Below are 13154 nucleotides of genomic sequence, written 5' to 3' on the forward strand. Positions count from 1 at the left end.
GGGGGGGGGGGTTAGCGCGGTTGACCGGTCAATCCCGCCGGCGTTTAGCCGCCGGCGAGGCCCGAGACGGCGGAGGGGCTCGGGATCGCCGTTCCGGCGACCATTCGGGCGGCGGAGACCACGGGAGCGAAGCCCGCGCTCACGCGCATCCAGTGGAACACGCGGGAGGCTGCGGGGGCGGCGGAGCTCGCCGGAGCAGAGCTCAGGGCGGCGGCCGGAGTTCGGGATAGCGCGGGCGTGGGGCTGCAGCTCGCGTTCGAGCGAACGGAGGGCACAGGCGGTAGCTACGAGGCAGCAGGAGCACATCGAGCTATCTACGCGAGGCGGAGGTGCTCGGGGGCACGGAGCTCGCCGGCCATGGCGGACGGCGGCTTCGGGCGCTCGTGGGGCAGCGGCTACAGGGCACGCGCGAGAGAGAGAGGTGAGGGGAAAGGAAGAGAGGCTCACGGCGGACTCGCAGAGCAGGCTGGTGTGCTCGGGGACGCCCTGCGTCCGGCGAATTGACGGTGATGGCGGCGAGGTCGATCTCCGGCGTCGGTGGTGAAGAAGACAACGGTGTCGGCGATGGAGCGCGTCCGGGGGTGCGTGGCTTGACGAGGAGGTAGAGGGGGTCGAGGCGGAGCTGGGAAGCGTCTCAGGGAGGCGAGGGGAGGCCGGTGGCCGTGGTGGTTCTCGTCGGCGGCGGCGGTCGCGTTCGGTGGGAGTGAGGGGGAGCCAGAGGAGGAGATGAGCGAGAGGGAGGGGAAAAGGGACCGGGGCGGCTGCGTGGCGGCGTGCAATCCATCCAGAGCGGCGAGGGGAGGACAGGCAGACAGGGAGGGAGGAGGCGTGGCGCGGTGGCGCGCGCGCGCGCTGGCCACACTCCGTTCCCCTGTCGGGAAGGAAGACGACAGAGGAGGGGGAGCCTGGTGGGCTGGGCCACCTCCCAGCTGGGCCGGCCTGCTGCGGCTGGGCTGCACAGGGGAGGGGAGGCCCAGGTAAGTCCTCCTTCCTTTTATTTCTGTTTTCTATTTTTTTCTGACATTTGTTTGATTTAATAACTATATTAAATCATTTAATTTTATTATGCCAATTTTTGCAGGAGCTGGATGTATTATTCCAGAGCTCTTTTAAAGATGACATAATTTTTGGGCCATATTTCATATATATAGAAATATATTTCCAATGCAAATATCTATCGAATTAATCCAATTGGCCAAAATAAATATCCATGAGCTCCTAAAAATATTGTTTTGATTTTTATCTCTGTCCAATATTTTTAGAGGGCATCATGAGCATTTTCTTGGACCCTTTTGGAGAAATTTTTATTTGGGTCATTTTCAAAAATGATTCTGAGGGTTCCACCAATCCTCATTTCAAATTTAAATGAAATTTAAATATGATGCACAAATGGCTAGCTAGCCTAGGTCATACCAGACTAGGGATGTGACACAAAGACTAGTTGAGGGTGAAGTGACGATGTGTGTTGGAAGTGATTCCAAGATTGATATGATCATCATCGCACACTCCCTATACTTTCGGGATTAGTGTTAAACCTAAATAAATGTTATTTGGCGTTTGCGTTGAGCATGAATATGATTTGATCATGTTTATTGCAATACAGTTATTCATTTAAAGTCAGAGAATAATTGTTGTTCTGTTTACATGAATAAAACCTTCGATGGTCATACACCCAAAGAAAATAGTTTATTGGATCTCGATCGTAGTGATACACATAATCATAATATTGATGCCAAAAGATGCAAAGTTGATAATGATAGTGCAACTTATTTGTGGCACTGCCGTTTGGGTCATATCGGTGTAAAGCGCGTGAAGAAACTCCATGCTGATGGGTTTTTGGAATCACTTGATTATGAATCATTTGATGCTTGCGAACCGTGCCTTTTGGGCAAGATGACTGAAACTCCGTTCTCCGGAACAATGGAACGAGCTACTGACTTATTGAAAATAATACATACCGATGTATGCGATCCAATAAGTGTTGATGCTCGTGGCAAGTATCGTTATTTTCTGACCTTCACAGATGATTTGAGCAAATATGGGTATATCTACTTAATGAAACACAAGTCTGAAACATTTGAAATGTTCAAAGAAATTCAGAGTGAAGTGAAGAATCATCATAACAAGAAAATAAAGTTTCTACGATCTGATCGTGGAGAAGAATATCAGAGTTATGAGTTTGGCCTTCATATAAAACAACGTGGAATAGTTTCACAGTTCACACCACCTGGAACACTATAGCGTTATGGTGTGTCCGAACGTCATAACCGCACTTTATTGGATATTGTGCAATCTATGATCTCTCTTATCGGTTTACCACTATCGTTTTGGGGTTATGCATTAGAGACAACTGCATTCACGTTAAATAGGGCAACATCAAAATCCATTGAGACGACGCCTTATGAACTGTGGTTTGGCAAGAAACCAAAGTTGTCGTTTCTTAAAGTTTGGGACTGTGATGCTTATGTGAAAAGGTTTCAACCTGATAAGCTCGAACCCAAATCGGAGAAGTGAGTCTTCATAGAATACCCAAAGGAAACTATTGGGTACACCTTCTATCACAGATCCGAAAGCAAGATATTTGTTGCTAAGATGGATCCTTTCTAGAGAAGTTTCTCCCGAAAGAAGTGAGTGGGAGGAAAGTAGAGCTTGATAAGGTAATTGTACCTTCTCCTGAATTGGAAAGTAGTTAATCACAGAAATCGGTTCCAGTGATTCCTACACCAATTAGTGAGGAAGCTAATGATGATGATAATGAAACTTCAGATCAAGTTACTACCGAACCTCGTAGGTCTTCCAGAGTAAGATCCGCACCAGAGTGGTACAGTAATCATGTTCTTCAAGTCATGTTACTAGACCATGATGAACCTACGAACTATGAGGAAGCGATGATGAGCCCAGATTCCGCGAAATGGCTTGAGGCCATAAAATCTGAGATAGGATCCATATATAAGAACAAAGTGTGGACTTTGGTTGACCTGCTCGATGATCAGCAAGTCAAGTTAAATAAATGGATCTTCAAGAGGAAGACGAACACTGATAGTAGTGTTACTATCTATAAAGCTCGACTTGTTGCAAAAGGTTTTCGACAAGTTCAAGGTGTTGAATACGATGACATTTTCTCACTCATATCGATGCTTAAGTCTGTCTGAATCATGTTAGCAATTGCCACATTTTATCACTCATATCGATCTTCAATAGTGATCTAGGAGTAGATCACTGGACATTGGTCAAAATTATCCTTAGTAGAATAATGATATGTTTCTCGATTATGGAGGTGATAAAATAGTTCGTCGTAAAGAGTTACATCGATGCAAGCTTTTACACCGATCTAGATGACTCTAAGTCTCAATCTGGATACATATTGAAAGTGGGAGCAATTAGCTAGAGTAGCTCCGTGCAAAGCATTGTAGACATAGAATATTTGCAAAATACATACGACACTGTAATATGATAGACCCGTTGACTAAACTTCTCTCACGAGCAAAACATGATCATACCTTAGTACTCTTTGGGTGTTAATCACATAGCGATGTGAACTAGATTATTGACTCTAGTAAACCCTTTGGGTGTTGATCACATCACGATGTGAACTATGAGTATTAATCACATATAGATGTGAATATTGGTGTTGAATCACATGCCGATGTGAACTAGATTATTGACTCTAGTGCAAGTGGGAGACTGAAGGAAATATGCCCTAGAGGCAATAATAAAGTTATTATTTATTTCCTTATATCATGATAAATGTTTATTATTCATGCTAGAATTGTATTAACCGAAAACATAATACATGTGTGAATACATACACCAACAGAGTGTCACTAGTATGCCTCTACTTGACTACCTTGTTAATCGAAGATGGTTATGTTTCCTAACCATAGACATGAGTTGTCATTTGATTAACGAGATCGTATCATTAGGAGAATGATGTGATTGACTTGACCCATTCCGTTAGCTTAGCACTTGATCGTTTAGTATGTTGATGTTGCTTTCTTCATGACTTATACATGTTCCTATGACTATGAGATTATGCAACTCCCGTTTACCGGAGGAACACTTTGTGTGCTACCAAACGTCACAACGTAACTGGGTGATTATAAAGGTGCTCTACAGGTGTCTCCGAAGGTACATGTTGGGTTGGCGTATTTCGAGATTAGGATTTGTCACTCCGATTGTCGGAGAGGTATCTCTGGGCCCTCTCGGTAATACACATCACTTAAGCCTTGCAAGCATTGCAACTAATGAGTTAGTTGCGGGATGGTGTATTACAAAACGAGTAAAGAGACTTGCCGGTAACGAGATTGAACTAGGTATTGAGATACCGACGATCGAATCTCGGGCAAGTAACATACCGATGATAAAGGGAACAACCTATGTTGTTATGCGGTCTGACCGATAAAGATCTTCGTAGAATATGTGGGAGCCAATATGAGCATCCAGGTTCCGCTATTGGTTATTGACCAGAAACAGTTCTAGGTCATGTCTACATAGTTTTCGAACCCGTAGGGTCCGCACGCTTAACGTTACGATGACAGTTTTATTATGAGTTTATAAGTTTTGATGTACCGAAGGTTGTTCGGAGTCCCAGATATGATCACGGACATGACGAGGAGTCTCGAAATGGTCGAGACCTAAAGATTGATATATTGGAAGCCTATATTTGGATATCGGAATCGTTCCGGGTGAAATCGGGATTTTACCGGAGTACCAGGGGGTTACCCTGGGGGTTAATGGGCCTACATGGGCCCTAAGGGAGAAGAGGAGGACCGGCCAGGGCAGGCCGCGCGCCCCTCCCCCCTAGTCCGAATAGGACAAGGAAGGGGGGGGCGCCCCCTTTCCTCTTTCCCCTTCCCCCTTTCCTTCTCCTACAAGGCAAGAAGGGGGAGTCCTACTGCCGGTGGGAGTAGGACTCCTCCAGGCACACTCCTAGGGGCCCGGCCGCACCTCCCCCCTCCCTCCTTTATATACAGGGGCAGGGGGGCACCCCATGACACACAAGTTGATCTTCGTGATCGTTCCTTAGCCGTGGGTGGTGCCCCCCTCCACCATATTCCACCTCGGTCATATTGTTGCGGTGCTTAGGCGAAGCCCTTTGTCGGTAGAACATCATCATTGTTACCACACCGTCGTGCTGACGGAACTCATCCCCGACACCCTGCTGGATCGGAGTCCGGGGATCGTCATCGAGCTGAACATGTGCTGAACTCGGAGGTGCCGTACGTTTGGTACTTGGGTCGGTCGGATCGTGAAGACGTACGACTACATCAACCGCGTTGTCATAAAACTTCTGCTTTCGGTCTACGAGGGTACGTGGACAATACTCTCCCCTCTCGTTGCTATGCATCACCATGATCTTGCGTGTGCGTAGGATTTTTTTTTGAAATTACTACGTTCCCCAACAGAACCAGCCCTTGGAGGGCTGGGCGCCACCCCCCCTTGGGCCCATGCGCCTAGGGTTGGGGGGAGGGGAACCCTAAAGGGGGCGCCCCCTTGCTTGGGGGGAAAGCCCCCTCCCCTTGGCCGCCGCCCCCCCTCTAGATATCATCTAGAGGGGGCCGGCCCCCTTCCCCCTTCTCCTATAAATAGAGGGGCGAGGGGAGGGCTGCAGCACCACATCCAAGGCGCAGCCCCTCCCCCCCCCAACACCTCTAAGTTCAAGAAGAGTTGGTCCAAGGAGAAGGCTAAGGCAAAGGGCACGGAGATGGTAACCTCTGCCGCTGCGCCGAAGTCTGGGCCGGACTCAAAGACCGTTTGCTTTCATTGCAAGGAAACTGGTCACTAGAAGAGGAACTGTAGCAAGTGGCTTGCAGAGCATGGCAAGAAGGCCGGAAATGCTTCTTCAAGCAAAGGTACACTTGTTGCATATGTTATAGACATTTACCTTGCTGACATACCTAGTAGCTCTTGGGTATTTGATACCGGATCGGTTGTTCATATTTGCAACTCGATGCAGGGGCTGGTAAGAACTAGGCGTGTGACACAAGGGGAGATTGACATCAGGGTCGGCAACAAAGCAAGAGTTGCTGCATTGGAGGTCGGCCCGATGTAGCTCCAGCTTCCTTCCGGATTCATTATGGAATTGAATAATTGTTATTACATTCCTGCACTTAGTCGGAACATTATTTCTGCCTCATGTTTGATGAGTCAAGGTTATGAATTCAATTTAAAGGACAATGGTTGTTCGATATGTTTGAATGGTATGTTCCACGGGTATGCACCCATTGTAGATGGGCTATTTATATTGAGTCTAGAACAGGAACCGGTCTATAACGTGAATGTCAAGAGGCATAAGCCTAATGAGATAAATCCGACATACTTCTGGCATTGCCGGCTTGGACACATTAGTCTGAAACACATGAAGAAGCTCCATCATGATGGGCTCCTAACTTCGTCCGACTTCGGGTCATTTGAGACATGTGAATCATGCTTGCTCGGCAAGATGACTAAGTCTCCTTTCGCAAAGAGTTGCGAGAGGGCGTCCGAGCTGTTGGAGCTTATACACAGTGATGTCTGTGGTCCAATGAGCACAACTACCAAAGGTGGCTATCAGTACTTCGTGACTTTTACCGACGACTTGAGTAGATATGGATATATCTATTTGATGAGGCACAAGTTGGAAACCTTTGAAAAGTTCAAAGAGTTTTAGAACAAGGTTGAGAATCAGCTCGGCAAGACTATAAAGCTTCTGCGATCTGATCGTGGAGGTGAGTACATGAGCCAGGAGTTTGATGATCATCTAAAAAGCCGAGGTATAGTACCTCAACTCACACCTCCGGGTACGCCACAGAGAAACGGTGTGTCAGAACATGGTCTGGTCTATGATGAGCAAATCAGATTTACCCTTGTCATTCTGGGGATACGCTCTAGAAACTACAGCTTTCACACTTAATAGGGTACCATCAAAATCCATAGACAAGACACCACATGAGATGTGGATTGGGAAGAGTCCCAGTTTGTCTTTTCTAAAGATTTGGGGTTGTGAAGCATTTGTCAAGCGACTTATGTCAGACAAGCTTACAGCTAAATCGGATAAATGCATATTTGTGGGATATCCGAGGGAAACCTTGGGATATAGCTTCTACAACCGGGAAGAGAACAAAGTGTTTGTTGCTCGGAACGGGGTTTTCCTTGAGAAAGAGTTTCTCAATCGGGAGGCCAGTGGGAGGACGGTTCGACTCGAAGAAATTCGAGGACCACTCGGGGACGGCTCGGCTGGTGATGAGATCACACCGGAGTCAGTCCGGGAACCTGTAGTGGAAGCGGCACCGGAACCACAGAGGTTGGAAAGATTGCGTAGAGTGCGTGATGTATTGTTGCTAGAAAGCGACGAGCCGGCCACGTATGCGGAAGCGATGGTGAGCCCAGATTCCGAGGCATGGCTGGAAGCCATGAGATCCGAGTTAAAGTCCATGGATGAGAATCAAGTCTGGGACTTGGTTGATCCGCCACCTGGCGTAACTGCCATTAGTTGCAAATGGGTCTTTAAGAAGAAAACCGATGTGGATGGAAATGTTCAGATCCACAAAGCTTGGCTTGTCGCTAAAGGTTATGGACAAGTTCAAGGAATTAACTACGACGAGACTTACTCGCCGGTAGCGATGCTGAAGTCGGTGAGGATCATACTAGCTATAGCTGCATATTTCGATTACGAGATATGGCAGATGGATGTCAAAACGACTTTCCTTCACGGAAATTTAACTGAGGACATGTATATGATACAACTCGAGGGTTTTGTCGATCTGACTAGCACTAGTAAGGTATGCAAGCTCAAGAGATCCATTTATGGGTTGAAGCAAGCATCTCAGAGTTGGAACATTCGTTTTGATGAGGGTGTCACTGGTCTCGGTTTCATCAAACGCAAAGAGGACTCTTGTTTATACAAGAAGTTAAGTGGGAGCTCGATAGTGTTTTTGATCTTGTATGTGGACGACATACCACTACCAGAAACTGAAATTTTACTGTGTGTTAATTGTTTTCCTGTCGGGCCCGCGCTAGCGCACAGGACAATGAGCTTGCACTATCGGCCCAAACCAGCACGCCAGGAGTAAAGCAGTTATCCTGTGCGCCGGTTGTGGAACTCACGGGAAAATTAATATGGCTGTGGGTCCGCGGCTGGCCCACAGGCTTAGCCCATTTCGCGCCATAGATTTGATGTGCGCGCCAAATTGCCCGCAGCTCAGCAAATTTTTGGCCCATCGTCGCTGGTCAAAGCCTACGGTAAAAGAAAATCCCCTTATCTCTAGTTTCACTGAGCTCTTTCCAGAGAGCGCGAGAGCATCCCAAATCCCTAGCCGCCGCCGCTGGTGTACCCCAAATCCCTCGCCGCCGGCTGCACCTCCTCAAATCCTAGCCTCCCCGAACCTCTCACCCGCCCCTGCGCTCTATTCCTCGGCTCGCCAACCACTGAACCGCAGCCTCAGCATCGAACGTCGTCGTCCTCGTCTAAGCCGCCGCCGTCGCCGTCCTCGTCCCAGCCGTGGTCGTCGCCGTCCAAGTCACAGCCGCCGCCGTCTCCATCCAAGTCCCAGCCGCTGCCGCCGCCGTCTTCGTCCAAGTCCCAGCCGTCGCCGTCCTCGTCCAAGCCGCCGCCACCGCCGTCCTCGTCCCAGTCGCCTTCGTCACCGTCCCGCCACCGCAGCTCCATCGTCCTCCAACCGCCGTCCGTTCCCCATCAAGGTGCCCAATGCTTTCAATTTACTTCCCTGGCTTTGTGCATATCCACTAAACGCAAGTGCTTTATGTCCCTCATTGGATTTGTATGTGTCCTTTTTCAGTCATCTCGTCCTGTACCTAGTTCAGGAAGTGGTGAGGCTCGCTTGGATCCAGCACAGGGCGTTTCCACTCTACTGGCTGGCTATTAACTCAGTACGTAATTCATTCTGCCCCCTTCCTCCACTATACATGCTCTTGTCTTGTGCTAGTAGATCTCTCTGGTTCACATCCTACTGCTAGAAATCAGTAGTAGATTTGTCAAGGACAGAAATCCAGTAGCAGTGGTGAGGCTACACACATCTTTGTGGTGTCAACTGACATCGCAGATTTTTGCAAAATAGCCGTAGCTTGGTCATGTAGGTAAAAAAAATACTTCTCTGAAGAAATACATCAGATTGACATCACAAGCTTCCAACTTTAGCACTGATACAGTTAGTACTAATTCACTTGGGAAGTAAAATGAAATGACCAGTTCGATTCATTATTTCCATTTGTTGATAGGCAGCTTGTTCTTTCATTATTTTACCTTTTCTTCCTTGCCATTGTATTTAGTTACTGCATGCTTGAGTAATTGACTGATTTCTCAAATATAGCCTATGCATGTCTTGTTTTCTGGTTATGGATATTGTATAGTACTGCATATCTTGTTTCTTTGTAATATAATGCTTACCAAAGGTTTCAACATTTTGTTTTTACCATTGTTGTTTGAGCATAATTCTTTTTCATTTCCTACCATCCTTATTGTAATTCTCTTAAATTGCTATGTTGTCTATGATAGGCTTAGATCTTGGATCTGCTAGTGGACTTTGGGAGTTTGTTAGCCAGCTTGGTGACTCCACACTTTTTCACTATTTCAGCAAGCCTTTGGTAAGCATTTAACTTTCAGCTTTAAATGTTTATCTTATGTGTACATCTATTTGATTCCAATTGCTACACATGTATTGCTGCTGCTGAATAACTCATCTTAAGTATGATGTGTTGAGATTAAATAATCAAATAGCTGATATATTCCACTTTCAACACAGAATTTGTTAGATGGCAGATCGTGCATGGATGTATAGTGGTTGGCAGTATGGTCAAATACCTTCTAACTTATGGCTTGAACAAACCAACCGATTTCTAGACCATGCATTCTCTTGTCCTGGTGTAGCCGAATGTGGTAAAATCAAGTGTCCATGTGCCAAGTGTCGTAATTATAATAAGCACGGCAGGGATGAGGTAGAGAAACACTTGTATAAATACGGGTTTAGGGAAAACTATGAAACGTGGATAGAACATGGTGAGAAGTATGTTCCTAGCCAAGATGGATCTTCCTCTGCCACAAATTATGTGAGGCACGATGAAATTGACCGAATGGACAATATGTTAGTTGACCTAGGTGGCAACTGTCCTCCACCAATTGATGAAGAACCAACCTCCTCTGCCAAGGCTTTCTATAGGATGGTTAGCAGTGCTGATGAAATTGTCCATGAGAACACAACACACTCACGTCTTTCTGCAGTAGCCCGTTTGCTAGCACTAAAATCTCAATATAATATGTCAATTGCAGAATATGATGATGTGTTACAAATCATCCATGAACTTATGCCTCCGGGTGCTAACTTGTCCAAGGACTTCTACCAATCTAAGAAACTCTTAGAAGGCCTTGGTATGCCTTATGTCAAGATTGATGTCTGTAAAAATAATTGCATGTTGTACTATAAAGATAATGAGCATAAAGAGAAGTGTGACATCTGCGGTACATCTCGCTACGAGGAAGGCCAGAATAAAGTCCCACGTAAAGTGTTGAGATATCTCCCTCTGAAAGATAGATTCCAGAGGTTGTATGCACATGAGGAAATAGCAAAACATCTGCAGTCGCATAGTCGTTCCAATTCTGATAAGATGGTCCACCCTATTGATGGTGAAGCTTGGCAAGGGTTTGACAAGGAGTTCCCAGAATTTGCAGAATATCGTAGAAATGTCCGTCTTGTCATAGCTGGTGATGGTTTTACACCATACAAGTTGAATGCTGCTCCATATACTTGCTGGCCTATTTTCATAGCTCCATTAAACCTTCCACCCGATATTCTCTTGAAACCAGAGTATATATTCCTTAGCCTTGTTATCCCTGGTCCTGAACATCCTGGAAAAAATTTGAGTGTCCTAATGCAACCTTTAGCTAATGAACTGATGCAATTGTGGGACGGGGTTGAAACATGGGATGCTTATCACAAGGTAAACTTCCCAATGAAAGTGGCATTCCTATGGTCAGTCCACGACTTTCCTGCGTTTGGTATGTTCGCTGGGTGGAGCACCCATGGCAAGCTAGCATGCCCCGAATGCATGAGTGATTCCAAAGCATTTACTCTTCAATACGGGCGGAAACCTTGCTGGTTTGATTGTCATAGGCGCTTTCTACCTCCAGATCATGAATTCAGATTCCAAGCCAATTCATTTAGAAAGGATACAATAGTGTTAGAAGGGCCACCAAGGTGTTTAACAGGAGAGGAAGTGGAAACTCACATGTACACACATGTGAATGACACCTTCAATTACAATAAATTGCACAATTGGACTCACATAAGTTGCTTTTGGCAACTTCCATACTTCAAAAAGTTGAAGCTCCAACACAACATTGATGTCATGCAAAATGAAAGAAATGTAGCTGAAGTTATATTTAACACATGATATCTCAACAGCTAGAGAAAAGAAATTGAGGCCGTCAACTTCAGCAGCACATCGACGAACTGTTCAAGAAAATGAAGAGCTGAAGCGACATAATGAGAACCTGCAGCGACATAATGAGAACCTGCAACATAAAGTGGATATGCATGAATGGATCCTAGTGGTACTTTCAAATTTGTCCACATATTTCAGATTGGTGATTGAAAAAACTAGCTATTCTAATGATGCATATTTTTTTCATAGGCCCTTTTTAAGGAGATGGGAAAAGAACGACCAACGGAGCTACACCAAGGAGCGAGTTCCCAACCACATGTAAGTTTTTGCACATAGCCTTCTCGGCATACTGCATTTCCAATTGCAACATTGATATATTAAAGCTTCGTATCTTAATCATTGGAATATCTATACACACATGATTTTCTGGACCATGGTGCACCCAAACCTACACTCAGCGTGGTTGGATCCATTTAATGTTGTGCCAAGTTAATGCTGTGCAAACCCGATTTTCTTGAGGTTCTGTGCCAAGTTAATGCTGTGCAAACCCGATTTTATTAACCATCAGCAAAAATTATTCTTGTACTAGGCCTGCTCAGGATTAATTTTTTTAATATTGTATTAAACTGACACGCAACCCTAAGCTACAATGCCAATCCAGTCCATGAGAAGATTTTAAAGAAATAATTTTAACCTTTGTGTCATTCCTGTGCTACAGGACTGTACATCCTCATATCTAGATATATACTTAGAATATTGTATATTTTCAGTCTCAACAATTCCTTTACCAACTGAGGAACATATCCAGTTTATTGTAGTTTATTGTACAGTTAACTACTACTTATTTTGCTATTTTTCTTTTAAAAGAAAATACTCCATAAGCTCTCCTGGTGTGTCTAAATTAATGTTATGATGTAGGGGACACCTAATTCATCTCATATGAGACCCCAAGCCGCCGATGACAACACTGGTGATGATGATCTAGGTGCAAATGGTGGTGCTGACAACTCCAGTAGGAATACTAGTGAGAACAACGTTAGTGCTGGTGGTGGCGACACTAGTTCCAACATTCGTGAAACTGAGACCTAGAATCATATATGGTGGTTGTAACCTTGGTAGTGCCTTTTGTTGACTTGGAGCCAGACTTTAGAACTAATGTTGGTGTTGGCAACAAAGCAGCATTTTGCTAGTTGCAAGACTTTAGAACTAAAGGTGGTGTTTGCAACAAGGTAGCATTTTGGTAGTTGCAAGACTTTAGATGAACTGTGATGTACTTTGCTTGTAATGCTTTGGATATGCAAAACTGATGGTTATCCTTGTAAGCTGAGAACTGTTATGTAGATTGTTTTTGAAGCTTTGGATGTGCAAAATTGATGGATGTATCTAATGATTATGATTTTTATTGATGATTAGATATAGTGTAAATGTGCTCTGGCTACGTTGCACTAATTCCCGGCGGGCATGAGCTGAGTGAAATGCACGCTAATTCCTGTCGGGGACCAACTCACAGCGAAATGCAAGTATTTTCCTGTCGGGCATGAACTCACAACAAAATGCAAGCATTTTCCTGTCGGGCATGAACTCACAGCAAAATGCAAGCATTTTCCTGTCGGTCCTGAACTCACAGCGAAATAGAATGAAAATTCCTGTCGGTTGTGACCGACAGCAATGACCCATAAACCTGCCAAGCCTAAAGCTGACAAAAAAGTATTTTCCTATCGGGAATGGCCGTCAGGGAAAATGCTTCTGTCGGCCGGCCGACGGACATAGAGTAATTT

At 45.4% G+C, this 13154-nt stretch overlaps 1 long non-coding RNA gene across 1 annotated transcript; it reads left to right on the forward strand.

Moving 5' to 3' along the window:
* Nucleotides 1-11548: 11548 nt before the first annotated feature.
* On the forward strand, nucleotides 11549-12724 carry LOC119341023. The gene is made up of 2 exons (XR_005164815.1): nucleotides 11549-11694; nucleotides 12295-12724. It is a non-coding gene; the product is annotated as an uncharacterized LOC119341023 (long non-coding RNA).
* The last annotated feature ends 430 nt before the right edge of the window (nucleotides 12725-13154 follow it).

This window comes from Triticum dicoccoides, chromosome 7B, assembly GCF_002162155.2.
Source record: "Triticum dicoccoides isolate Atlit2015 ecotype Zavitan chromosome 7B, WEW_v2.0, whole genome shotgun sequence".
In the NCBI taxonomy this organism is placed as follows: Eukaryota; Viridiplantae; Streptophyta; class Magnoliopsida; order Poales; family Poaceae; genus Triticum; species Triticum dicoccoides.